The sequence below is a fragment of the Chinchilla lanigera genome, unplaced genomic scaffold (assembly GCF_000276665.1).
Source record: "Chinchilla lanigera isolate Chin_1 unplaced genomic scaffold, ChiLan1.0 scaffold00021, whole genome shotgun sequence".
Taxonomy (NCBI): domain Eukaryota; kingdom Metazoa; phylum Chordata; class Mammalia; order Rodentia; family Chinchillidae; genus Chinchilla; species Chinchilla lanigera.
The window spans coordinates 21676089-21701709 of NW_004955422.1; the positions used below are offsets into that span (position 1 = coordinate 21676089).

At 39.0% G+C, this 25621-nt stretch overlaps 1 protein-coding gene across 1 annotated transcript in view; it reads left to right on the plus strand.

The window, feature by feature from the left end:
* Nucleotides 1-4399: 4399 nt before the first annotated feature.
* LOC102004493 (chromosome unknown open reading frame, human C9orf3) overlaps nt 4400-25621 on the plus strand; it is a 340448-nt gene continuing 319226 nt past the window's right edge. Inside the window, exon 1 of the mRNA XM_013513835.1 lies at nt 4400-4465. The gene's annotated coding sequence lies outside the window, so the exon portion shown is untranslated. The remainder of the gene's footprint in view (nt 4466-25621) is intronic.

The following is a 25621-nucleotide window of genomic DNA, read 5'->3' on the forward strand; positions in this document are numbered from 1 at the left end:
CTGAGGCAGGAGGACTGCTGTGAGTTAGAGGCCAGCCTGGGCTCCATAGTGAGGTCAGGATCAGCCTGAACTACAAAGTGAGACCCTGTTTTAAAATACAAAAACAAAGCAAACAAAAAAGTAAAATCTTAAGAACAACAAAACAAAAGTCCTCAGAGCCTCAGACTCCTACCTTGTTGCTTTCCCACAGGGCTCCAAAGATTGGGTTATGATCCAAGATGATACTCTAGAAGTAGCCAGCACACTTTCGTCCCAACTAACAGTAAGAGGATGAACATCTGCCTCACCTGTATTGCAAAGACAGTTGCCATCGCTTGCATCACTATACCTTCTCCTACAGTCATCAGCCAGCACATAGTTCAGGACTACAGCTGGCTGCGAGGTGGCTGAAAATACTGTCTTGCCTCTGGGTGGCTATATGCTCAGTTTAAATAAGGACAGTCCACTGGCTAAAATTTGATAATTTCACTACAGTGAAGGAAAAGAGAAGCAATCTCTGTCATCTACTTCCCTATTGGACTGTTTACCTGAGCTTGTCAGACATTATTTTGAAATTGCCTCCAATCCACTAAGCATCAGTGGGGGATATGAGCAGATTTCATGAAACTAAGAGCACAGGGGAAAAGTAGTCATTAATGAAAATCATATTCAAAACTATGCTATAATACAGTTACACCAGACTTCATGGAAGTACCTCTGCTTGTGGCATGAATAAATAGTCATATGAATTTTAAAACTGAAAAACTAAAGATTTTCAGGAGTCATTGAGTGAATACAAGATGTTGACTCCTGTTACTTTGACCTTGTTAGGTACTGTTTTTTTCCAGTAGATAATAAAGAAAATTTCTTTATTTTTCTTTAACGTCTATTTAAGGCTAGTGACCTTGAAGTCTTTATCAGGGAAGGATCTTCATTAATATCTTGGATTCTGATTCAATATAAGCATCCTGTTGATTCATACAAAGTCTTCTGGTTTTTTTGCCCAAGGGGGAAGAGCAACATCATTTACTACTACTTCATTTTCTGTGATACCAAGATGCTATTCTTTATTGTTGACAAACATCTCTGGAAGGTAGCAGAACTCTGGGATTAGTTTCTTTACTCCAGAAGTATCTCTCTGACTAGTTCTCCAAGACTTTGCAATTGATGACAAGGTTCCATCTAGATGGTCAAATTTTCCATCATCCGAATTGAGGAAGAAGGTTGTGAAAGGTTCATTTCAAACAAGCCAGGGTAAGGTAGACGTCTGTGTTGAATAATGTGTATTATAGTGGTAGAGTGGGCTTTGCTCATCTTCCCAGGTCTCATAGTGCTCTGTGCAAAACACTGCTCTCTTTGGATTCAGAGCACCAATTGGCTTGACAGATTCCTGAAGTTTCCTGGAAGAGTCAGGTCCAATTCTTCTGATTCATAGTTTGTTAATACCCAAGGAAACACAGGGTATTGGCTCAAATCATTATATGTCTGTCCTGGTATAGTATTAAGAAACATCAAATATTTGAAATTTGAAATTTCCCTTCTTTGCCAGAGCTGAGTCAGGTTGGAAGATTTATAAAGCTGTCAAGGAGTGGTCAAGGATATTCTCCTGGCTTGTGGCAACCCTTTGCTGGTCCCTACTCCTACCTGAGGCGACCTATAAACAAATTTTTTTACTGTTGCTTGATCAGGGAAATTAAACATAACCAAGGTTTACTTTGCCATAAATACTTCCAGAGCAGTGTGTTGTAGAAGATAATGTCTTGAGCAGGGCATGGTGGCTCAAGACTGTAATCCCCGCACTTGGGAGGCTGATGCAGGAGGATCGTTACAAATTCAAGGCCAATCTGGGTGACAGTGAGTTCAAAGTCGAGTGAACTGCATAATTAAACCCTATCTCAAAAAAAGACCAAAAAAAAAAAAAAAAAAACCAACTTGAAAATACAGCTGGTATCTCACTGAATATCCGTTTTCCATGAAGTCCCTGTGTAAGAACTTTTGTGCCAGTCTTGAAGGCAGGATCATCCTCATCTTGAGGTATTGATTTTGTGTATGTGAACATAAGCATTTAAACCAAAATTACACTTACACCAATGATTTTCATCAACAGAAGTATTTTTCTAGAGCAAACTTTAATTTCATATTACAGTTGCACTTTCTCATTTTTTCTGCCCTACAGATATGATAAATACTGATTTGACTGTGGAAGGTGGGGGAGGGACAAGTCTGGGATGATCCCAGACTTCAGGCTTAGGTGAGTAGGAGGATATTGATGCCCTTACTGAGATAGGATAAATAAGATGTGGGTAGAGGACACGTTTAGCTTTTCAAAAGCCAGCCGGACATAGAAGTGGAATTGAGATATTTGAATTTTAAAAATTTAAAGGTTTGGAGTGATAAATTTGAGAGATGTCAGCTTCCACGTGATAGCCACAGGAGAATCAAGTCACCACTTTGGGAAAATAGGAGGCAAAGTTGTAACCTGTCAGCTTCCTTTGGCCAGCACATGCATTTTATTTGGTCCACACAAAAGTTTTAAGAAAATATGAGTTAGTGTTTTTATATTTATTTCCCTTTATTTTTTGTCTTTTTTTTTGTTGTTGTTGTTTTGTTTTGTTTTTCTCCGGTACCGGGAATGGAACTCATGACCCTGCATTTGCCAGGCAGGCACTGTGCTGCTGAGCTAAATCCCCAGCCTTTATTTCCTTTTAAAGATGAGAGAATCCAACATCACTGGGTTGGCTTCCTGGTTGGCAAAAGTTAATTCAAGCTGAGCAGGGACAAGAGCTCGTTCCCCATAATCTGCCCACGGGGTTCACTTGTTTATGCTGACTGCATGGCTGGGAAAGGCTTTTGGATTTAAAGGCTCTGATACAGCACAGGAGGGCCAAGAGGGAAGAGTTAAGGACAGGGGAAAGAAGAGGGGTCCCATGATGGATACTGAGGGGGATGAGTAAAGAGGTAAGAGGGGAACAGAGAGGGTTGGTAACGAGAAGGTACAAGAGGAGGAACAAATATTGTTTGCACAGCTCTATCCAGCTGTTTTGCTTAACCAAAATTTAGGAGTCATTTTAACACATTCCTTTTCTTTTCGTATCCTTATCTAATTCATCTCCACAGCTGTCACATTTAGCTCTAGTCCTTAAAGTTGTTCATTTCTCTCAACCATTTTTTTTTCTTCAGCAGGCATTTTATTCCATTTTTCAAACCAAAATATGACATAAAACAAGAGCTTTAGTCTTATCTCATTTTTTGTATAAATCATCTGAGGGACAGAGAATATAAGTACTGTATTTGTTAAAAGTCGACAGGCTTAAAAAAGAATCAAGGTATATCGTGTACAGGTACAAATTCCCCTTGATACACGTGATCATTGTGTATACCTAAAATGTAACATAAACTCAATTTTTTAAAAAGCCAACAGGCTCAGAAATAACAGGAAAAAACCCACACACATTATTTTGGTCTCTGACTCTATGCCTCTGCACAGATTGCAGCACTGGTGTAGATACTCGTAGAGAATTTCTTCAATACCAGAGGATCTCCTCCATCGTTTCTCATCTGGTCTTTACAAAAGCAACTAGGCTTTCTGCATCCTTTCTTGCCTCTTGTTTTTCATATACACCCGCCACCAGGTGGTCTTAGAAAACTACATCCTGTCGCTCACGCTCCACTGGCTTCCCAGGGCAGTTGAGATAGAATCCTCGCTCCTTACAACAGCACAGACTGGATCTGAAAACTCGGGACTCTCCTTGGCTTACTGATCTGCTAGCCTGCTTTCCCAAGGGCACCACTGCGGCCCGCTCCCCACACTGCGGCACTGCAAATCCTTCTCGCGGCGGCTCTTCCCGCAGATCTCCCAGAACCGGTGGCTTCTGCTCTGGTTTAACGCGCCTCTGGGGAGAGCACTTTGGCGTCTCAGAAGAAACGGGCAGCTGCCTTTCTTTTATTTTCCAACAGTTTAATCTTTTCCTTCCACACATTTATCTCTAAGAACGCATGCACAGAGCATAAATCTTTGTTGAGTTATTCGACGTTTGCTCTCTCAACTAGAAAATACTCCCGCTGAGGGCCGGCCCAACGACTGCGAGCTGCCTACCATCCGCCCCATGGGTGTAATTGCGCTGGCCGGGCACGTACAGCGAGCTTAACAAATGATGGTGCAATGAATATGTGAACAGGCATGCATCAGAAACGGAAGAGACTGAGGAATAAAACGTGCACACTTGTATTTCAATAACTTTTTAAATTACCTAAGAGATTTTACAATTAGAAGCAGTCGCGCACCGAGGTACTACACTTTTCCCCCTTCTCAGGCCCGCAGCGGCACCGCGCCTGCGCAGACCTCCTCTGGAGGCCCCGCTCCTCCCTTCCCGAGGGCTCCGAGGCTTCGGGCGCGCATGGATGACGTCACCTGACGCGTGCCTGGTAGCCCGTAGTAACCCGGAGTCCGCGGAAGTGGAGACCTGTGGGCAGTCCGCTAAGACAGGTAACCTGCACGCTCGCGGTTGGACCCCTGCCTTTCTCTTTGCACCGCGGGGCAGCAGTATCCAGTTCGGAAGGCGGCTGGGAGCCCGGCCCTGCCCTCACCTTCGTTTTGTCAGCGGGGACCCTTTCCCTTCTCAGTTCTCTCAGACATAGGGGTCTGGAACCGTCCTGGGAACTGAACGGAGGAGCCACTTCTCAGCATCTCAGCCCTCCGAATGGCGAGGGACTTTGTCCTCTCCTTAAGCCGGTGCCGCAGCCCCCTTCCTCTTTGCCCTCCAGGCCCTTCTCACCCGCCCGGCTCTGCTCCCCAGCGGCACAGGGCTCGTCTCCAGTCTGGTTTATGCAGAAGAGTTTCGATTCTGCTCCTTTCCACTTGCAGTGAAGCCTGTCCTCCCTCCCCTAAAACCCCAGGATCCTTATTGAGGGCACCGCGTTTTGAAGTTTGATGTCCGTGAGGAACACACCTTCTGTGTCAACCGAGAATGTCGCGCATTAACCACTGTATTCGCGGGCGCTGGGGGTAAGGGGGTGGCGGCGGCGGCTGTGCAATACTGTGAACATCTATTGTGATAATGATTCACTTGGGATCCAATCAATTTGAGATGCACGGAACAGTAAATAGCACTTCATTAAAATGCTCACATAGTAGATTTGCCCCTGGATTTCTTTTTGGTTTTCAAGCAATCATGACAATTACCCCTGCAAAGGTAGCCCACAAAATAAATGAGTAACATCTCTCTAGGTAGGACTGGTTAGATCGCCAAAATAACAAGCTTTATATTGTTGATAAAGGAATAATATGGGTCATTTCAAAACCAATCAGAGGGGCTGGGGATTTAGCTCAGTGGCAAAAGCGCCTGCCTGGCAAGCGCAAGGTCGTGAGTTCGGTTCCCGGTACCGGAGAAAACACCAAAAAAAACAAACAAACAAACAAACAAAAAAAAAAACAGAGTAGATGCTGTGTAGATGAGATGAGAAGTCAAAATTCTGCAATTCTTCATCGTGAGGTTTTGTTTTTGTTTTCTTGTATTAATAGTATGATCCTTTTTTGAATAGAGTATATTGTACTTGATATACAGTAATTCTGAGAAGCCTACCAATGATTTGCTGATTGCTAGATTAGATTCTTCCGATAATTGTTTATTGTTGGTCATCTGCTATATCTCAGGGATGGTGTGCAACACTTTACATATATCTTCTCTTTAGCCCACACAACAGTTTTTTGAGCCAGAAATTATTATCCGTAATTTACAGAGGAAAAAATCCGACGCTCACTTATATAAGATTGGCTTGCTGAAAATTCACACTAAGGAAAAGGCAGGGGGAAGACTTAAATTTAGGTCTATATAAAAGCTGCACTTTTCTTGTTTTTTAAAATGACTATTAATGATCAAATTCTAGGCTTTTAACAGTCATTGCACATAATTCTGTGTCATTCACTTGCCTGTCCAAGTGTTTTGATACTTATATTTCCGTACATTCTCATATTTGAGAAAATAAAACATCTAGAAAGCTTAATTTGTAACCCCCCCATCTCTACGAATAAGGTAAATGACAAGATTGCTCAATAAATGCCTTCTGTTTGGAGCCCTTTAGTTCTTGAGAAATGAAAATCATACTGACAGGATGGAAAAATTTTAAATGTATTAAATCATTTCTTGCTTTCTTCAACACTACACATACTGAACAGATTTAGCTTTCTCTTATGCAATCAGAAACATCATTTATTATCCTGTGTTGTAATTTGTTGGTTTCCTCAGAACATTTATTAGACTTGATCTCCCAATTGTTTTGCATTTTGAATTCACTATTTTTCTGTGGTTCATTCTTCATTGTCACGACAAATAGTGAGACATAGTGATTAAAACTGTGGGTTGCAGAACCAGACTTTTAGATTTTAAATCCTAGCTCTGTCACTTACTAGCAACGCATTGAACCTGGGCAAGGTACTTGTCCCTCCACATTTTAATCTTCTAATTTGTAAAACAGGGGTAATAAGAATACTTATAAGATTATTGTGAGGTTAAAATGAGTTAATATGTATGAAAAGTTTAGAACAGTGCAAGGCGTATTGGTAAGGCCAGGTAAGTGTTTGCTAATATTATTAGACTTTAGGTCTTTAAAAGTTACATTTTAATTCTTTGAAAATTGTTGTTCCTTGAATGGTATTTGATATATGGTAATTACCAGTTTACTAGATAATTAAATGAACCCAACTGGAATATTTCATCCTAAGTAATTCTGGGAAAATAATAATTTATTAAATTCATTGTGTCTTATGCAATAATCACTTTTAGGTGTTTGAAGTGGAGATTCAAACTATTGCACTTTATTATGTGTATCACAATAATGGGACTTTTAATCTCTGTTTTGAATTTGGGGGCTATTTCAGTGGTTTAAATTATGAGGTACTAGTACATGGAAACCTTTGCAGATGTAGTCTATTGCCTCATATTATTATGATTCTATATGGATAAGTATCTCCTTTTTAAAACAACACCATTTACCCATTGACACACATAAACGTATTTCTTCAGTATAATTGTATTGTTGCCTATATCAACAAGAATAAATAGTGTTCCTCATAAAATTTATAAGGTATGTGCACATTTTGGGGTGTGTATTTTAATCCAAGTCAGGTAAGGGTTGATATTGACTCTTCTGGTGTCCATAGTTACAAACATAACAATGAGTTCCATCCTTGCCATTATGGCTCATATGTTACAACTTTCTATTTAAAATACATGCTGTACTTTGTAAAAGTGATTCTTTTTATTATGGTAAAATGTACACATTTAAGTGGTACTAAACACATATGTACCTAGTGTTGTACAGTACAATAAGCATTATCCATTTGCAGAACTTTTTCATCATCCCCAAGAGAAACCCTACACCCATTAAAACCACTTCTCATTTTCCTCTCCTCCCCTACCCCCCCGCTCCCCCATTCCCCCAGCTCTTGTTAGTTTTTGTTCTACATTCCGTTTCTGGTCCTCATGTAGGTAGAATCACGAAGTATTTGTTTGTGACTGGCTTATTTCACTTAGCATGATGTTTTAAAAGTTCATCCAAGGGGCTGGGGATTTAGCTCAGCGGCAAAAGCGCCTCCCTGGCAAGCGCGAGGTCGTGAGTTCGGTTCCCGGTACCGGAGAAAAACCAAAAAAAAAAAAAAAAAAAGTTCATCCATGTTGTAGTATATGCAGAACGACATTTCTTTTTTTTTCTTTCTTTTTTTTTTCTTTTTTTTTGGCGTTTTTGAGGCAGGGTCTCACTATGCAGTGCAAGCTGGCCTTGAACTCACTTTGTACCCCAGGCTGGCCTCGAATGATTCTGTTGTCTGAGCCCCCTGAGTGCTGGGATTGCAGGCATGCACCACTACACCCAGCTTACATTCCTTTTTTAAAGTTGCATAATATTCTATTGTATGGATGAACCAAGTGCTATACTTTTGATGCATATTGAACTATACTTTATACTTGTATGCTATGAACTCAATATTTGGTGATTTGAAGGTGAGCCCTTGGAATGGAGCTGTCAACTCAAATGACATTGTTTTTGAACTATAAACAAAATGTCTGGTATACATTGTTAACTTGAGTCAGTGTACATTGACTATAGGTTAAAAAAAAAAAACTAGCACAGATAATAATGATAATATTACCTAATACTTCTGTGGTGTTTACAATAAGTCATGCATTGTTCCTTGTACTTTACCTATAAAGTAGGTGTTTTTGTTCCCACCTGTAAAGTAGGTGTTTTGTTGAGGAAGCTGAAACACAGGGAAACTAAGTGAATTATTAAACTACACTGGCTAATAAATGTTAAAATTGGGATTTGAACTTGGGCTGTCTGGCTCCTGAGTTTGTTGATTGTTAGGTGTTGTCAGTGTCAACTTTGTAGTATAGCTTGTTTTGCTTGCCACACTCTTCTTCTGTCTTCCTTTTATATTCTCTTTAAAATTGAAGATTACTTCTGACCTTACTAAGCAGTGGAAGACCAACTAAACCTAAACTGTCATCAGAGTAACAAGTGCCTCTCATTGGATGGGATAGCATTTAAATGGAATTCATACTGCATTTTCACAGCTTAGTTCTTATTATCCTTCTCTGAGAACCTGGTTTTTGAAAAGTAGAATCTGAAACTTTATGATTTTATATTGCATATATATTGTTCTGTGTTTGATTTTAAATATTGCACAATTTTCACAGTGCAAGAATTCTATGGGTAGGAAGAGCTTTTTGTTCATGATGTTAGTGACTGTCAGAATGTTTTATGGCACTTATTTTGCTGCTAAGTCATTACTCTCTTGCTTTATTCCTGAAAAAAAATTTTTGAAATAGCATTTTTATATACATGATCAACTTCATTGTAATTTTTTCTTGTTTTTTTCTTTTGATTACATTTTATTTCTTTGACATTTGCAATTGAAAGTTTCATTTTTGAAAGTGATGGAAATCAGTGCCTGCTTGATATATTTTGGCATCAAAGAAGGCGAATCAGCCTGTTCTTTTTGGCACCAGTAATAGCTTGCATATGTCACAAGTACAGTATATATTTGGAGGTATGAACTGTCTGTAATGTCTAGTAGATACAGAACCATAGAGTGAATGTTAAGGGTTCAAAGGGTCCTTGATTTATCTCTTTTACTCCTCAGTGGACAGTTGGGAATCTCAGGCTCCAGATGATTAAATGATCTGCCTATATTCATACAGCATTACTCTTTAAAAAAGAATTCCAGTGTTCTTTTTTTGAATCATATCTTACTTGTCTAGCCTTCTTGCTTATAAGTGGAACTGCCAGATGTTTGACTTGTGTGTACTTCGTTGTCATTCTTTTTCATAGTAATATGTTCTGGATGAGGGATAACGAGCTGGATGAAGCAGGTTGCAGAGGGACTGGGATGCTTGGATCAAAGTGAATTGACTTCAAAACTGGTTATGTATGTGAGGGTGATAAATCTAAGCTGATCTAGGATTCTGTCTTAGACAGCCAGGTAGATGGTGATGTCATTCACTAGGAAAACTTAGTTAAAAGACATCAGGACTGGGGATATGGATTTGAAGCTACCAGAGCTCGTATCACACAGCCAAGTGAATAAGATTTGAACCTAGGGTGCAGGACACACCAACATTTAAGAAATGGGAGAAGAAAAGGGCCAAAGAGGTAGGACAATTTAGGAGAGATAATGTAATCCCAAATACTAAAAGGGGAGAGAATTTCAAAGAGGGCATAGTAATTTTTGTTAATTCTCCAAAGTTAAGGGCTGAAAGAATACCCTGAATTTGCTAAGGACTTTTTTTTTTTGTCTTTTTTGGGACAGGATTTCGCTATGCATTGCAGGCTGGCCTTGAACTCACTTTGTAGCCCAGGCTTGCCTCGAACTTGCTGTGGTCCTCCTGCCTCAGGCTCCCGAGTGCTGGGATTGGGTTGGGGATATAGCTCAGTGGCATAAGCACCTGCCTGGCAAGCACAAGGTCCTGAGTTCAATTCCTAGTACCAAAAGAAAAAAAAATGCCAGCCAAGTGCTGGGATTATAGGCATGTGCCACCACACACGACTGCTAAGGATGTTTTTATTTACTTCTACCTGTGGAGGTTTAATGGCATAGTAGGGATGTGAGCAGTGAGCAGTGGGCTGAAATAGGAATGGAGTAATGAGGACATGGAGTGAAGACAGTTCTTATGGAAATTGGCTATAAGGAGAAGTTGGAGGGAGATGTGGAATTAAGGGAGGATCTTGTTCTTTTGTGGTCTCTCCCCTACTCCCTGAAGACAAGACTGGGACATTCACTTATTTCTCAGGTGTAAAGGCCAGGGAGGAGCTGGATAACTGATGAAGCAAGGACCCAGAGGAGGCCAGCGAGATGGTATCCTGGGCAGAGGCCACAATCACTTTGGATGTGTTGAGATGCTGGGATCCTCTCCTAGGAAGGATGGGGAGAAGGGTGGGGGTAGATACTGGGAAAGGAATGTGTGAAAGTTCTTGTCTGATGGAAGCAAGTTTTTAAGTCAAGCAAATGAACTTGCTGATGTTGAGTGTTGAATTGGTGAGGTATAGATTAAGGGAAGCCATAAAATTTAGAATAATCACTGAGAGGAAAGCACAGGAGTTGAGGAATGATAGACAAGAAGGGTTGCTTCTCCGGTAATGTTGAAGATCCCACTGGAGTTGGACTTTGTGTACGTATAAAGTCAGCCATGCTTGTGATTGTGTTACATGTTTAGCTTTTTTTTAAAGCTCAGTAGACTAGGTTGAAAAGTAGAAAAGTTGGATTATTTAGTTGACTGAGAGTTAGGTTTTATAGAACAGTTGTAAAAATAATGAAAGTACAAGAAAATTGAAGTTAAACTGCTACAAGAGTGATTAAAGAAATGGAGCATGCCTTCTGAAATAGACCACAGAGAAGCATCAGCTTCAGAATCACACTTTTCTGTTGCAAAGGGACTGTGTTGTGGTTTGTGGGGTGTTCAGCAGCCTTTCTCATCTCTACTTTTTAGATGCCGGTAGCAACTGGTTGTGGTCATCAAAAGTGTCTTCAGAAGTCCCCAGATGTCGGGGCTGGGGATTTAGCTCAGTGGCACAGTGCCTGTCTGGCAAGTACCGGAAACCTCCCCCCACCAAAAAAAAAAAAAAAGAAGTCCCCAAATGTCTTCTGAGGGGCAAAATCACACCCATTTGAGAACTACTGCCCTGCAGTCAGAGGGAGCAGATGGATCAGATAAAACTGAAAGGCTAAGGGCCAAATGTTAATGCAATAATTAGAAGAGTTGGTGGATGACCAAGAAAAAGAGAAGGAAGACGAGGTCTTGGTCTGTGATTCAATTACTGAAATTAATATTTTGAGGTGGAGCTGTTCCAAATAATGAAAATGTCAACAGTGAACCATTGGTCTTCTCTCTGTTATAATTTCATAAACATTAATATCAAAGATCATTATACATTTCCTTGAGAGAAGAAAAGCAATAGCCAGAACATTCAGTACTACCTGTTTAGGCATAGTGACTTATTTTTCAGTCTGACCTTCATTAACTTGTTAAATAACTCTTTTGAAAAGTTATATTTTTTCTTGACCTAAAATGTAATTAACCTATATGGTATTTGAGAATAAGCCTCTAATTTTCATTAAGATTATATACCAGATGGCAAAATAAGATTCCCTTTCTCTGAATAGAATGAGAAACACTTTAAAAAAAATAAATTGTTTTAAGAAACAGTAAAAAGGATAAAATCACTGCCTATATAAAAAGTATAACTCAAACATTTCAGAAACTAGTTTTGAATGTCAGTTTTTGCCTGTATAGGTTATTCTCAGGATTGAATAATAGCACCACAGCAGTTATAAAAAACTAGGTTATAGTTGGGTCTGTGTGGCTATAACTCTTACTGGTTGGTTAATATATTTATGGTATTTTATGATACTGGGAAATTGACATACTAAATAAAATGTGTTATTTAATGTTTTTTAAAAAAGGATCATTAGTTTACTGAATGGAGTGAAGATGAAGATTGTTGGCTTGAGCAGGTCATTGTGAAAGAGGAAATGGAGATAAATTTGCCTGCCTGTAGATAAATAGAGCAAATAAATATAATTAAGACAGCCTAAGAGTTTCTGAAGTGAAACCAGAACTGAAGCTTCCTGGGTATTTGTCTCCTTGCTCTATCTAGTAAAAGAAAGGGGTAAAGTGCTTCTCAATTCTTTTGTTGTGTTTTATTTTGTTTTGTTTTTTTTGAGACAGGGTTGCACTATGTAGTTCAGGGTGGCCTTGGACTCACTACGTAGCCCAGGCTGGCCTCAAACTTGCAGCGACCCTCCTGCTTTGTCTCTCGAGTTCTGGAATTACAGGCATGTGCCACCCAATGGCTCCCAATTCTTTTTTTAACATAAATGTTTCCTTTAAATTGTACCCCTTTCATACCGTGTTTTAAAAAGTCGTGAGATTTCCCAGCTTGGTTTTTATAGCAATTTTTAGACAAGTAGTTCTTTTTTTGTTTTCAATATTTTCTTGATCTGATTTTGTGATCCTTTTGCCTCTATCAAAAACCCTAGTTTCTGTGCTTTGTGACCTAATTTCAGAGCATTTCTTTTGCATTTGGGCATTTGACTAGGAAGTCTGCTCTCTTTGGCAGAAGCATAAACATATCCTTAAATCTTATAATTCCTAGAAGCTGTCCTCTTTACCCCTTTCTTTTACTCATTATTTTGTTCTTTTACATCTGACTGTTCTCCCTTCCATTTTCTTCTCTTCCCTTTCCCTGCCCTCAAACACACCTATAGAGTCATCCAGTCACTACATGAAAAGCACCAGGTATATTTAATATTATTTAATTTTTATTTTTATTAGGGCATGTTTGCTGTACTTAATGATTATATTCACGGTGAGGAGTTGGTACCTGTACATAACACATCTGAATTCTTTTTGAAAAGCACGCACACAGCAAAACAGTGGAAATGCCTGTCAGATGATGAATAGATAAGCAAAATGTGGTCTCTATACTATGGAATATTATTCAGCCATAAAAAGTATTAAGTACATGTTACAAAATGCATGACTCTTAAGGACATTATGTTAAATGAAAGAAAGAAATATAAAAGCCTACCTGTGGTATTGCCCTATTTGTATAAAATGTTCAGAATACACGAATCCACAGTGACCAAAAAATAGATTGTAGTTGCCAGGGACTAGGAGAAGGGAAAATGGGGCATGACTGCTAAGGTACAGAGATTCCTTTTGGAGTGATGAAAGTAAAATTAAACAGTGGTGGTGTTTGCATAATTCTGTATATGCTGTAAAACCCACTAAACTGTATACTCAAGGCCAAATCTTATGGTATGTAAATTATTATTCAATAAAGCTTTAAAAAGAGGGTAACAGAATAGCAAATGATTTAAAGAAAGTCTTACAGTGATTCTCTCACAAGTAACTACAGAAGATAGAAAATCTTAATTTGAAACAGAAGACTCAGTGGAAGTATATAAATGATACTCACAGTTTTCATTTCCTGTCTTTCAAAATGACCTACTTAGAGAATTGGGTCTTGCTAAGTTGCCCAGGCTGGACACTTAACCTTGAGATCTTCCTATCTCAGTCTTGCAGGTGCTGTGATTACAGGTGTGAGCCAATCACACTCAGCCCATATCTATCTTAACTTATATCTATGTGCAGTGTTGATTGAGAACTAATTATAGTGGACTCAGAAACGAGGTTATAAGAATCTATAGAATATGCTTTTTAATGATCTTTCCTATATTTGATGTCTATACTTCCAGCAAATTTTTAAAAATCTTAATGATCACAACTGACATTTTCATCAAGAAAGCATTTTCATAACTGCCACCTCTTTGACAAGCATTAAACACAAAAACCAAAACTCTAATCCACAGATACAAATAGAGGTAGGTTTTGCTGTTGTGTCATTACCGTTGTCACTGCAAAACATGAAATAGATGGTATTAAAAACCTTGACATTTTAGCTGTACTCTCATCCAAATTCTTTTTCATGATCTGTTTGATGCAGTATAAAAGATGGTTTCTATCAAAGAATTCCCTGTGATAGGTAAATTTCCTATTCATGATTAAAAACGACATCTTATTTTATTTCCATACTTAAACATGAAGATTTCTAAGACAATGTTTATTTATTACCTCAATAAGGAGTGATGACCAGTGTTTCATACTGACCTGATTTGTTTTGATAGTTAGGATCTAGCACCTCAAAAGAGAAATGGGATGTCTTCTCCAGACAGTAAAAATGGACATTTGTGCTGAATACAGAATGTAGACCCCTAACCATGGCAGAAGATGATGTTTTATGCTTTAAAATAACATAACCTCCCAGCAGTTCCTCTAATAACAGGCAATGTGGAACAGTTTGGTTGCGGTCTGCAACTGTGCCATTGACCAAATCCAAGATTTTTCTGTGGACATGTTTGAACAAGTGGATGCCTGAGGACTTTGAATATTGTTATAGCAAATCTTTTTTGTTTGGAATGTGGCTTAACTTCTTTTATGATAAAGAGGGTATTTCAGGTTCTGGAAATACCGTGGTTACAGTATATATTGTGTTTTGTCATTTTATTGCAATCATGTAAAAAAGTCATATCTTTCATACTGCTTGGTAAATTATGTTATGTAGTGTTTGTACCATTTAACTAGCTATGGCCAGCACTTCAAAAAGATCTTCAGTTTCCTTCTAGTGGTATAATTCTGTATCTATTCTCCTGGTTTAAACATTTTTTTCTTAAGCATATGTATCTTAGCCTATACAAGGAATGGAATTTCAAAGGAAAATAAACTATTTAACTTTTAAAACTTGCCAATTAATTTTAACATGGTTCCCAAATCAACTGTCAGTTGAATGCTCAAAGTTAAATGATAATTGAGCTTCTGAAGATCTTCCAAAGATACTTAAGCTAAAGCAAGTACATTTTCTTATGACTCCCAAGTACTTTTCAGCTTCTAGGAATTTCTTATATTGAGAAGGAAGAACTGAATGCATGTTCACCATGTAGAAGCTGATGCTGGGAATATATTTAAATCTTGATCAGCTGGATTCAAAAGACAGTTTGAGAGAAGGGGGTGCCCTTTTGCAGTATGTTAATTCTGGATTTACCTCTGCATGGGGAATCTGTGTTATAGTATATATCTATACACACAAGGAACCAAAATGTTAATATGGAGGTTGAATGCTTCTGATATTTCTTAGAGAATGTTTGAGTTTATGTTTGACCTAATTTTGCCCCTGGGTGTGATACACCTTTTTGAATTCATCTGTACAGCTGCAGCCTAGTGACATGATCACCAAATAAATCCCTAGGTGGAAGAAGCTTGTCTTGCTTTCAGGCTAGGGAAGTAGTTTCCTTTGACAGGAACAGAGGGACCTCTTGTCCTTCCTGTGGCTTTCCTGCTATAGTTTCCTGCAGAGAGGACAGAAAGCAGGTCAGTGCAGGATAGGAAGTAGAGACTGTAGGTCAGACAGAGGCCAGGGGTTCAGGGAGGGGTAAAAAGGGTGCTAATCCCTAGAGTTGTGCAGAAAGGACATGCTTATCACCCATACTGCAAGTTCTGAGTGATGACAACTTCCTCAATATATTAAGCATCAAGAGCCCTACAGAAGAAGCCCAACAACAAGTTGCTGGAGCATGTACTAGGTGGAAGTACTTTTGTCATCATTGAAATCTCCAGTGAATTCTACATAATACTGGTTGGGAGGAGACTAGTATTAGATTAAACCAGTGGTTCGCAAAGTCTTATCATCTCTGAACCAAGAGTCACCAATATCTCTTGGGACTTCTTAGAAACCTAGTAGTCTGTGTTTTAGCAAGATCTTCAGGCAATTCTAAGTGCATGTTCAAGTTTGAGAACCAGTTCAACCTAATTGTAGTGGCAAAGACACAGTGATGGAAAAAAATGAGTGGCTTTACTACATGAATATCCTTTCATCTTTGTGTGGGGATAGAATTCCTCTCATAGAGTGTGCTGTGTTTAAGTTGAAATACAGAAAAGACTTCTCTATTATAGATGTGTGATAGATGGCATTGTTCTTGTAGGTGGCCAATACCCTCTCTTCATGGCTGCAGGTCACCCTGGAGTCTAAATTCTGTTGGATGATAACAGAAGAGACCTTTATACCTTATCTCCTTTTTCACTTTAAATATTCCTTGATTGTTTTTAACTTTATACATACAACAACTCATGAGAATCCTGTTTTCTTTTGCATAACTTGTGATGGCAAGAGTTGGCTCAGGTAGCTCGGTGATTCAGAAGCATTAGGTACATATGAATTATAAGGACATCTTTTTTTTTGGTTTTTCTCCGGTACCGGGAACCGAACTCACGACCTTGCGCTTGCCAGGCAGGCGCTTTTGCCGCTGAGCTAAATCTCCAGCCCCTTATAAGGACATCTTTCAAATGGGGACTAGTGGTGGTTATCCCTAGAGGTTCTGATTTAGTAGATTTCACAGTGTCCAGGAGCCTGCTTTTTTTTTTTTTTTTTAAATCTTTTTGAGACAGGGTTTTGCGATGCAATTCAGGCTGGCCTTGAACACGTTGTAGCCCAGGCTGGCTTTGAACTCAAAGTGCTCCTGCAGCCTCAGCCTCCTGAGTGCTGGGATTACAGGTATGGGCCACCACGTCTGGCCAAGCCTGCATTTTTAACAAACACTACTCCCACCAACCCACTGCATCTCCCCACATTGCTCCCAGTAGATGTGGCCTCATACCATACCTTTCTCTTTTCCTCCCTCTGTCTTCATTTCATTCATTTATTCCTTCTTTCCTCGTACTAGGACATAAACCCAGTTCCTTTCGCTGAGCTATGTCCACATCCCTTTTTAGTTTAATTTAATTTTTTTCATTTGAGACAGGGGTTTGATAGGTTGCTGACTTCTCTAGGCTGACCTTCAATTTGCAATCCTCCTGCTTCAGCCACATAGAGTGCTGGGATTACAGGGGTACACCACCGCTCCTTGCCTCAGACTATACTTTAAAAAGTACTGTGCTATAGTTCCAAGGAGAGAGGTGATTTATCTGATTATAATTTTGGCTGGGGGAATTCCAAGATAGAAATGTTTTCTTGAATTTCTGAGACTGTTTACAGATATTAATCTTAATTACTAGCAGTAAGGATGACTGATGGTTTAATATTATACAGACCTGGAGTTACCAGTTATTGCAGAAGTCATGAGTACTTTTCATGGGTAAAAAAAATGTGTCCATGCCAGACATGGTGTAATCTCAGCACTTTGGAGAGCTGAGGTAGGAGGGTCACAAGTTCGAGATCATCCTGGGCAACTTAACAACTTAGACCTTGTCTTGAAATAAAAAATTAAAAAGGAGCTGGAGATATGGCTCAGTATTAGGGCCCTGGGGTCATCCATGTACGGCAATAAAATAAACTCCTAAAGATTGCTTTGACAGTATCATAGTATGACACAAAACCAATCAGACCAAAACATTTTGCAGTTCTGTCATATTTTCTGAATAATATTTAGGAAACCTATTGTGGTGGATTGGCAACTGGTGGTCAACTTATAACATCCAGCTGAACTGAATCAGCATGATGCTGGGTGTGGGAGGCCCACCTGAGGATTGTTGCCAGCAGCATAAGAGGCAGAACTGGAGAGGAATAATTTTTGAGGCTGTTGGGAGCTGGTAGAAGCTGTCGGGTGCTGTTAGAAGCTGTAAGGAGCTGTTGGTTCTCTTGGAGGAGCTTGTCATGCTGGCTTTCCTGATGAACTCGGCTGTTCTCATCCTCTGGGGGGCTCAGGACCTTGTTGTCACTGAAAATGGCTTTGGTTCACTTTGGAGGAGCTCTGGTCCTCTCTCTGAGGATTGCTTCCTACACTTTTGGAGGGTGCACTATGGTGCACTCCGGAAGATAGTGCACTGCTCAGTCTCCTGGAGAAGCTTGTCACGATGGCTTTCCTCATGGGAACTTGGCTTTTCTTTCCTGAGCTCAGGACCTCACTGCTGCTGAGGATGGCTGTGATACTTTTTGGGAGAGCTGTGGTTCTTACTTTGAGCATTGCTTCCTGGCTCGAATTCCGATCCCTCAGCTTGCTAGCACAGATCCTTCATCCCACTGGCACAGACTTTCTAGCTTCCACCACTGATCTTTGGGCCTTCCCAGCACAGATCTGTGAAACAGGCCTGCATGAGACATTGTCATGGGCTCTAGGCCTCAAGTTGGGCTCATGGGAGGCATTGCTATGGGCTCTAGGTCTTCAGCTGAATTCATGCAGGACATTATTGTGAGATCCAGGACCTCAGATGGATTCTTTGATCTTTAATGTGTGGACAGATTTCTTGCACACTTTTTTTGTATATGATTCTTTGGTGACTATTATAAATAATCTTATAAAGTATGTGTCCTGTATTATATTGTTCCTCTTGCAAAAACTCCAGACACAACACCTGTCTTTACAGTTACCTGTATAAGGTTATATTTTAAAGCTTCACAAGGGAAAAGAATAACTTGAGAAAATACTGGGGAAAAAGGACTTTTCATAGTCTCCAGCTGATGTGCTAGAAGCATATAAGGCTTTAGGAATATTAAGGCAGTTGTGAGGTTGCTGAGCCCACAGACTAGGTCCTCAGTCACTGTCAGAGCCGGGTAAATTAATCTAAAGTGACAGAACTTTTTTCCTGCATAGGATTATTAAAATAAAGCTGTTACATCTAGTTTTCAGGAAAAGGATGAATGAACAAGCAAGTGGCAGGAGATGCCCCCTCCCCTTTTTCTGTGGAGATGGCCTGCGGTCACTGCCTTCCCCTATGCCAGGATTTACTTCTGGCAGCTTGGGATGGTGAGAGTAAACAGTGGCACAGTGTTATTTCACTTTTGGGGTGCATAATTGCCAGCAGAAAATGAGGGTGATTAAATATGCCAGTGTTTTCAGTGTGTCTTGAAGACTTACACAATGACATCCCCAATCAGAAATGGGGCAAAACTCCCCTCTTGGGAAACTGTTACAAGCCAGTCACTGCACTAATATGTACAGGTGAAATCTCAACCCACATTTCCTTAGATGGGAGGACTAGATATCGTGGAACCCAGGCTCTGTCTGTGCTCTGTATGGAACCACTTCTTCATGAGTGGACCCCTCAACACACTTTCCTGACCAGCGCTGGCAGGAAGGAAGCAGGGTCTGTAAAAAGCCCTAGCAACTTGTCCTCTCCTAAGGTCAGCTCTGACAATCAGAGTGTGGCAGTAGCACCGCATTCCCAAATCCCCAGAAAAGACCTAGTGTCCCTGTCCTTCCTGCTGCTCCCCTTGTGGGAGCCTACTGTCCGCCATTTGCTTTTACGTTCTGCCCTAATACTGTTCTCAAATACTTTGTCCTGTTGCTCCCACGAAATATGTGCCTCACTTTAGGGGGAAGAATAGACCTGAATTTTGCTGAGAATCAATTTTTCTGAACGTTTGAATTTTCCTGTCACTTTTTAAAGTAATAGACGTAGATTTGTTACGAGGCTAAGCTTTTTTTTCTTTTTAAAGCCAGTGCTTCTCATGTATATAAGGCAATTTAAAATGGTACATAGATATACTAAATTTATTTTGACCATATTTATTTTAATATAAGTGGAGAAATGTTAGCACATCAAACCCATGGTTTTATGTGTATTATTGCCTAAGATGAAGTTATGAAACAAAGGTAAGTCAGTGGTTAAGTGGATTTAAGAAAAATACTTAATGAGCAGTAACACGGATGGTGTGAGGATGGCAGAAATACTGAAGGTGGTGTATATGGGACTGAAGTTTGGGAAATATTCTTTTAAACAAATACTCAAGGCTGGCAATTAAAAAATATTGTTCCAAATAGTATACTAAATGAATTGTAATGTTGAAGTTCTGTGTTGTTGGAAAGAGATGTGAAGTTGGCAAAGCGTGGCTCTTTCACTGCAATTTCCCAAAGTAATATGTATTTATCTCTTTTAAGTAGTTTCAAAACAGCTTATACTCTTGCAAATATCATTTATATGCGTTCATGAATCTTTTGTTCCAAATTAAGATTTTTTAATCTTCTGAAGGACACTTCTGAGAAAATCACTGTAAAACTTCTTTAAAATATTGTTTGCTATTCCTTATTACCCTCTTTGTAAAGCTTTCTTGAATTATAATTTACATACAATAAGATTTACCCTTCAGAGTATACAATTTAGTGAGTTTTACTGTAGTGACAGAATTAAGCAACCATCACCTCTGTCTGAATCTGTACCTTAGTAGTCATTCCCCATTTTCCCTCTTTCTAGTCCCTGCCAGTGAGCGATCTATTCTCTGTCACTGTGGATTTGTCTACTCTGGACATTTTATATAAATAGAATACTACATGTAGCCTTTTGTATCTTCCTTCTTTCACTTAGCATAATGTTCTTAAGGGTCACACCTGTTATAACATGTATTTCAATCCTTTTTATGGCTGAATAATACTCCACTGTATGGAGAGAACGTATTTTGTTTCTCCATTCATCAGCTGATAGAGATATGTGTTGTATTGCTATTTGTCTGTGCTTTTTAAAAAGATGTGTTACTCCCCATAATGAATGTAATCATTATATACTATAAACATGCATTAATAAAAATAAAATATTAAAGAATTAAACAATATTAGATATAACTGGTGCTTTTCAGGTAGTCACTGGATGACTATGGATGTATTTTAGGGGAGATTTATGTTGTGAATGAGAATTAGATTTGGACTTCCTTTTGATTGTGGATTCAAGAATTATGTATCTTTAATTTATTTTTGTTCATAAAATGGATTCTTCTAAGAGCTAGAATAGCCACTCTCTCTTCACAGCAGAACATTTGTTACTAATACAGCTGATATTTTCGCATTAATGCTTTCAGGACCGAGTTTCAGAAATAGTTTCTATTAAACTATTTTTCAGCATTTTTAGGAGACCAAATCTTACTGGAAGAGCTAATATTTTTGTCTGTATTTTTTCTCATTTCATTATTTTTATTGTACTGAACTCTATAACCCACTGTATTAATCTAGATCCTATTTCCAGTATGACTATTTATAGACTATAATAAATTACATTAGTTCTTCTAATGGAGTTTAAAATATTTTCCTAGTTTTTATCCTAGTAGAACAGAAATCAGAGTGGCCTGATAAATCTTTAAAAATGAAGCCACTATTTTATATTTAAAATCTGCATTAGTTGAATTATGTCCACAAAAAATATTCAGCACTTATCTTGCTCCTGGTGTGCAAAGCTTTTCATGAACAGTGGCTTTTTCTTTTACCATCTGGTCTTATTTCAACCTTTGTACTCAAAATGTGGTGTCACCATTTTGCACTGGGTACATGACTGGACTTGATTGTGACAAGGATTTTTAAGGTTTTAGAAGCCATGTCATGCAAGAACTGGATGAAAAAACTGAAGTTGTTCAGTTGTTGAAGACTCAGGCAACCATTACAACAGCCCTTCGGCCATTCAGAGCTTGTCTGCAGATTCATTCTTCCACTGGACAGTAGTAGGGAGAAATTTAAGTGAAGGAGCTGCATGTCAACATTTCTGATACTTTTGGGTTACAAATAGGCCTGTAAGGTGCTTGGCTCTTTGGTGACTTAGGTGGTTGGGAGTGTGGAGCATGGATTGGTTTTTTTTGCATATGAAAGGTATTCTCCCTGGCATATGAAAGGTATTCTCCATTCTCCCAAGATGTTTACTACATCCAGGAATTACCTAGCCCTAGGAAGGATCAGCAAGGCCCCCAAACTCCAAAATCTTTGTGGTTTAAAAAAGATACAGGTGTGTTTTTATCATACCACATGTCCATCACAGCCCAACTGGGGGCTCTGCTTATCAGTTATTTTTAGAACAGCTGCCATGACATATTTTGTTTACCTTGAGAGAAGGCAAAGAGGGTCATACACCAGTAGTCAAATGCTAGGCCTAGGAATGACACAGATTTTTCATTTACAAGTCATCAACTAAAACTGGTTGTTACTGGACAGGGGCAGGGAGGTTCCTGAAGCTGAGATAAGGAATCCATCCCACTCTTTTTGTAGAATAAGTATGTAGGTTTGCTGACTCCTATCATGGAAAAAGAAGTTTTAGAACTAGTCAGTAAGAGACATAGGAAGGGCTTTATCAGACAGAAATTAAAAGATGCATGTTCAAAGAAATAGAACTTGGGCTCTCAAGAGAGAGAGGCACTTATTTCCTGAAACGGAACATTTCTGCTTCTCTTAAGAGGTGGAAACCTGGGAAAAGGTGACAGACATCCCAGAAGGGATGCTTTTGGAGTCAGTTTTGCTTTTGGAGTTTTTTTTTTCCTGTTAGATAGGTAATTTAAACAGTCTTTGGATTCTCTTAACCTGCTCCTTTATCTCAGGATTACTTTTCTGCTTCTTGCTTTTTAAGTTAAGCCAATTTGCAGTATGGACTTTCAGTATTCTCACTACACAGGGAGACCATAATAGTTAAGGTAGGTGAACTAGTAGCTTCTGGGTCAGAATTCTTGCATTCTGTTTGGAAAAGGGTTGATAAAAGAAAGAATTTAAAGGAGTACAACTTAGAAGTTGATGACTGATTAGGTAGAGTTATGGAGAAGAAAGGAGACAGGTAAAGCAAGACTTTGGATCAGTGGTAGGTGATGCTACCATAACAAATGTAGAAAGGTGCGAAGGGTAGAGTGGAACAATAAAAAGCACTTGTATCTTGTATGTCTTTTTTCTTCATTTTTAGTGGTTTGTTTCTACAAAAGTTAAAATGGTAAAGTAACCTTTAGTTGCAGGTAGTTTAAGAAGTATTGCTTTGTAGTTGGGGGGCTGAGACTTGGAGATCAGAGTTGGTAATAAGGAGTTGAGTCTTTTGCATAGAATGATTAGTTTTTTTTTTTTTTTTTTTTTTTTTAACCTGAGATGGGAGCAAGAAATAGGCTTTGGAATTAAAAGAGGCCCCAGAACTAAACCCTGGATGCAGAGCTATTAGAGGAGATACAGAGACGGGGTAGAAGATTAGTAATGTCAGAAGCCAAGGAGAGTCAAGGGAATTGAGGACAGAGTTCAGGCTGGATATTTCAAGGAGCGAATTGTGAATGTTTAAAAGTAAACTTTTGGCGAAATGGTGTGGTCAACTGCTAGATTTCAACAGTTATAAGAAATGTGTATGGTCATAAAATAGAAGCGGGTATAACCTACTGGTTGGTGAAATTTAATAGCAAAACAAAGACAAAAGCTAGTACGGTAGCTGTCAAGCCCGGTGAGGAGAAGGCACATTTTGTTTTTACTGTGCTTTTTTTTCTGGTAGGAAAACCTGAGCAACTTGAAAGGCTTCTATCTGCTAAGAGGTGGGATAGTAGATGTGGGAAGGAAGCAAGAGTCTGAAGCTAGAGTTGCAGTGGAAAATAGGCCACAGAGGGGTGGATGGAACCTAGATGATTATCCATAAAGCAAACAAGTGGTTAGAAGGGGAAACATAAAGAAATCTGCAAATTTCAACACACTCTAATGGGACCATGCAATAGGGGACATGCTTGGCTTCTGCCATCAGTGTGGTAAGTGTAGTCAGAGTTAAGCTAGCAGGGATTTGGAGTTTTAGTGAGAGCATTGGTGAAGTGATTTACAGTTGTTGATGGAGGGCACCCTGAGGTATTCCATTTTCTTTTCTAATGTACACTTAATAAAAATGAGTATGGAATAACACAGTAATGAGAGGGATGGAGTAGAGTTACTTAATTCCCAATAATACAAGCATGAAAATGGCTAGTACAAGCATGAAAATGTACCACAAAATGGCTTTGGGTAAAATTATTTAGTTAAAATTACATCTAATGTTTGAAAACCCACTTGTTCATCAAAAACTATGTGAAGTTATGAAATAATATAAGTGCTGTGTTTTAGGTACTCTAAACATTGTCACATTTGAAAGAAATGCCTTAAAATTCCTACTTGTTAAAATAATCTACTACTCATGTCTCACTTTCACTGAGGTCTCTTTTAAATGTTAGAACAGGTTGAGAGCTGGGTAGAGATACAGTGCTATTGTTTGAACAGTACTTACCTCTCTTCCCTGACCTGACCGTAGCCTGGGGTCTCCCTCACCTTAGTTGTCATTAATGATGAGCTTCTCTTTGGTTTTCCAAGTAACACCAGTGTAAGGAAGCATGCCATGGACATTGTGCAGGGTTGCTGTGTAGTAGAGACAGTGGATGTAGTGAAAAATAACCCTGTGGAGTCCAATCACTTGAGTTCAAATATTTGGTAATCTTCATCGCATAAAATCCCCAAGCATCATTCCTTTATCTCTGAAATGATGTTAATTCATCTATATGAAAGTTTGCAATATTTTGAATTTTTGCATGAAATTCGTATATGTTACATAGAAAAATTCAAGGAACAAGAATTTGAGAGAAAAATTTCTATTGTGTTTCATTGTTATGGGCATTCCAAAAATGGAATGCTGTGCATGAATGGGTTTAACAAGGCTATTAAGGGGTTTAATAAGGATTGCACGAGATTGGGAGAATGCTGGCCATATAATAAGCACCCTATAAATATCAATTATTTATCTTTCTAAATAGATTACCTCTGCTAGATACTTTCACTGCTCTTACTAGATTTTTCTTTTCCCATAAATGTACTTTAAAAAAATCAACAACAACTGGAAAGTCAAGTTATTTATCCCTAGATGGAGAGTTGGCTGTATCTGAAAAGTTTTGTGTGTTGAGCAAGATGGCAAGGGCTGAGGGAAGGATAAAGGGTTCGTGAAGACAAAATCAGAGATGATGGAAAAGGTGCGCCCTCAACAGCTGTGCTGTGATTTTTTGGTTCTTAGTTGTGTTCTATGGACATATCTTTAACAATTTTCACACAGAAAGGTTATTTACTAGTTTTTAAGTGCAAATATTTTGTGTGAAACCTTTAATTCCTAATAGTGCCAGGAAACAAATATTTTAGTGTTTGTAAGACATAGGTAGTTCCTAATGAAGAGTCAGCTGTTGTGCTTCAGCAGGTAATAACCTTCCAGCTCCTAGACTGATCAGGCTCCTTAGGCAGGTATAACTTCTTAAAAATGGAGTAGAAAAATAAAATCTCCATTAAAAAAAAAAAAACTGTAATGAATTCTTTTAGGAATCTTTTTTCTGATCACTCTAATTTAGTTGAAGTGGCGCTCTGTAGAGAACTGAAAACATGCTCTATTTTGCAAGCAAATAGCAATCAAAGGGATAAGTTCTTTTCTCTTTGAAAATAGTGAAATAACTTCCAATTTGATCTTTGCAACCCAATGCCTGCTGATAATGTGAGCATAAACGCGTTAAGCACCAAAGAGGAACTGCATCTGCGTGCTCTCATGTGGCCAGGACGGCCACTGTGAACAAGCTGACATGGGGAGGCTGTGGTCCATCATGTCACTTCACGCTTAAGCAGAATTCGGGGTAGACGTATACTGATGGGAGTCAAATCGGTTTTTGTTTTCAATGTTCACATAGTAGACCTCTCCCCACCCTTCACTGGTTATAATATATAAATCAGGGCACAGCTGACAGTGATTTGCTTTCTTTATCCTGGCAAAGGTCTTTCACTCAGACTTTGGTTTGCCCTCAGTGCATCGATCTTCATCACAAGCACTTTGTATAATTCTTACAACATTGACTCCAGTTTTGTGTTCTCTCCCTCTCTCTCTCTCTCCTCGTCCTCTCT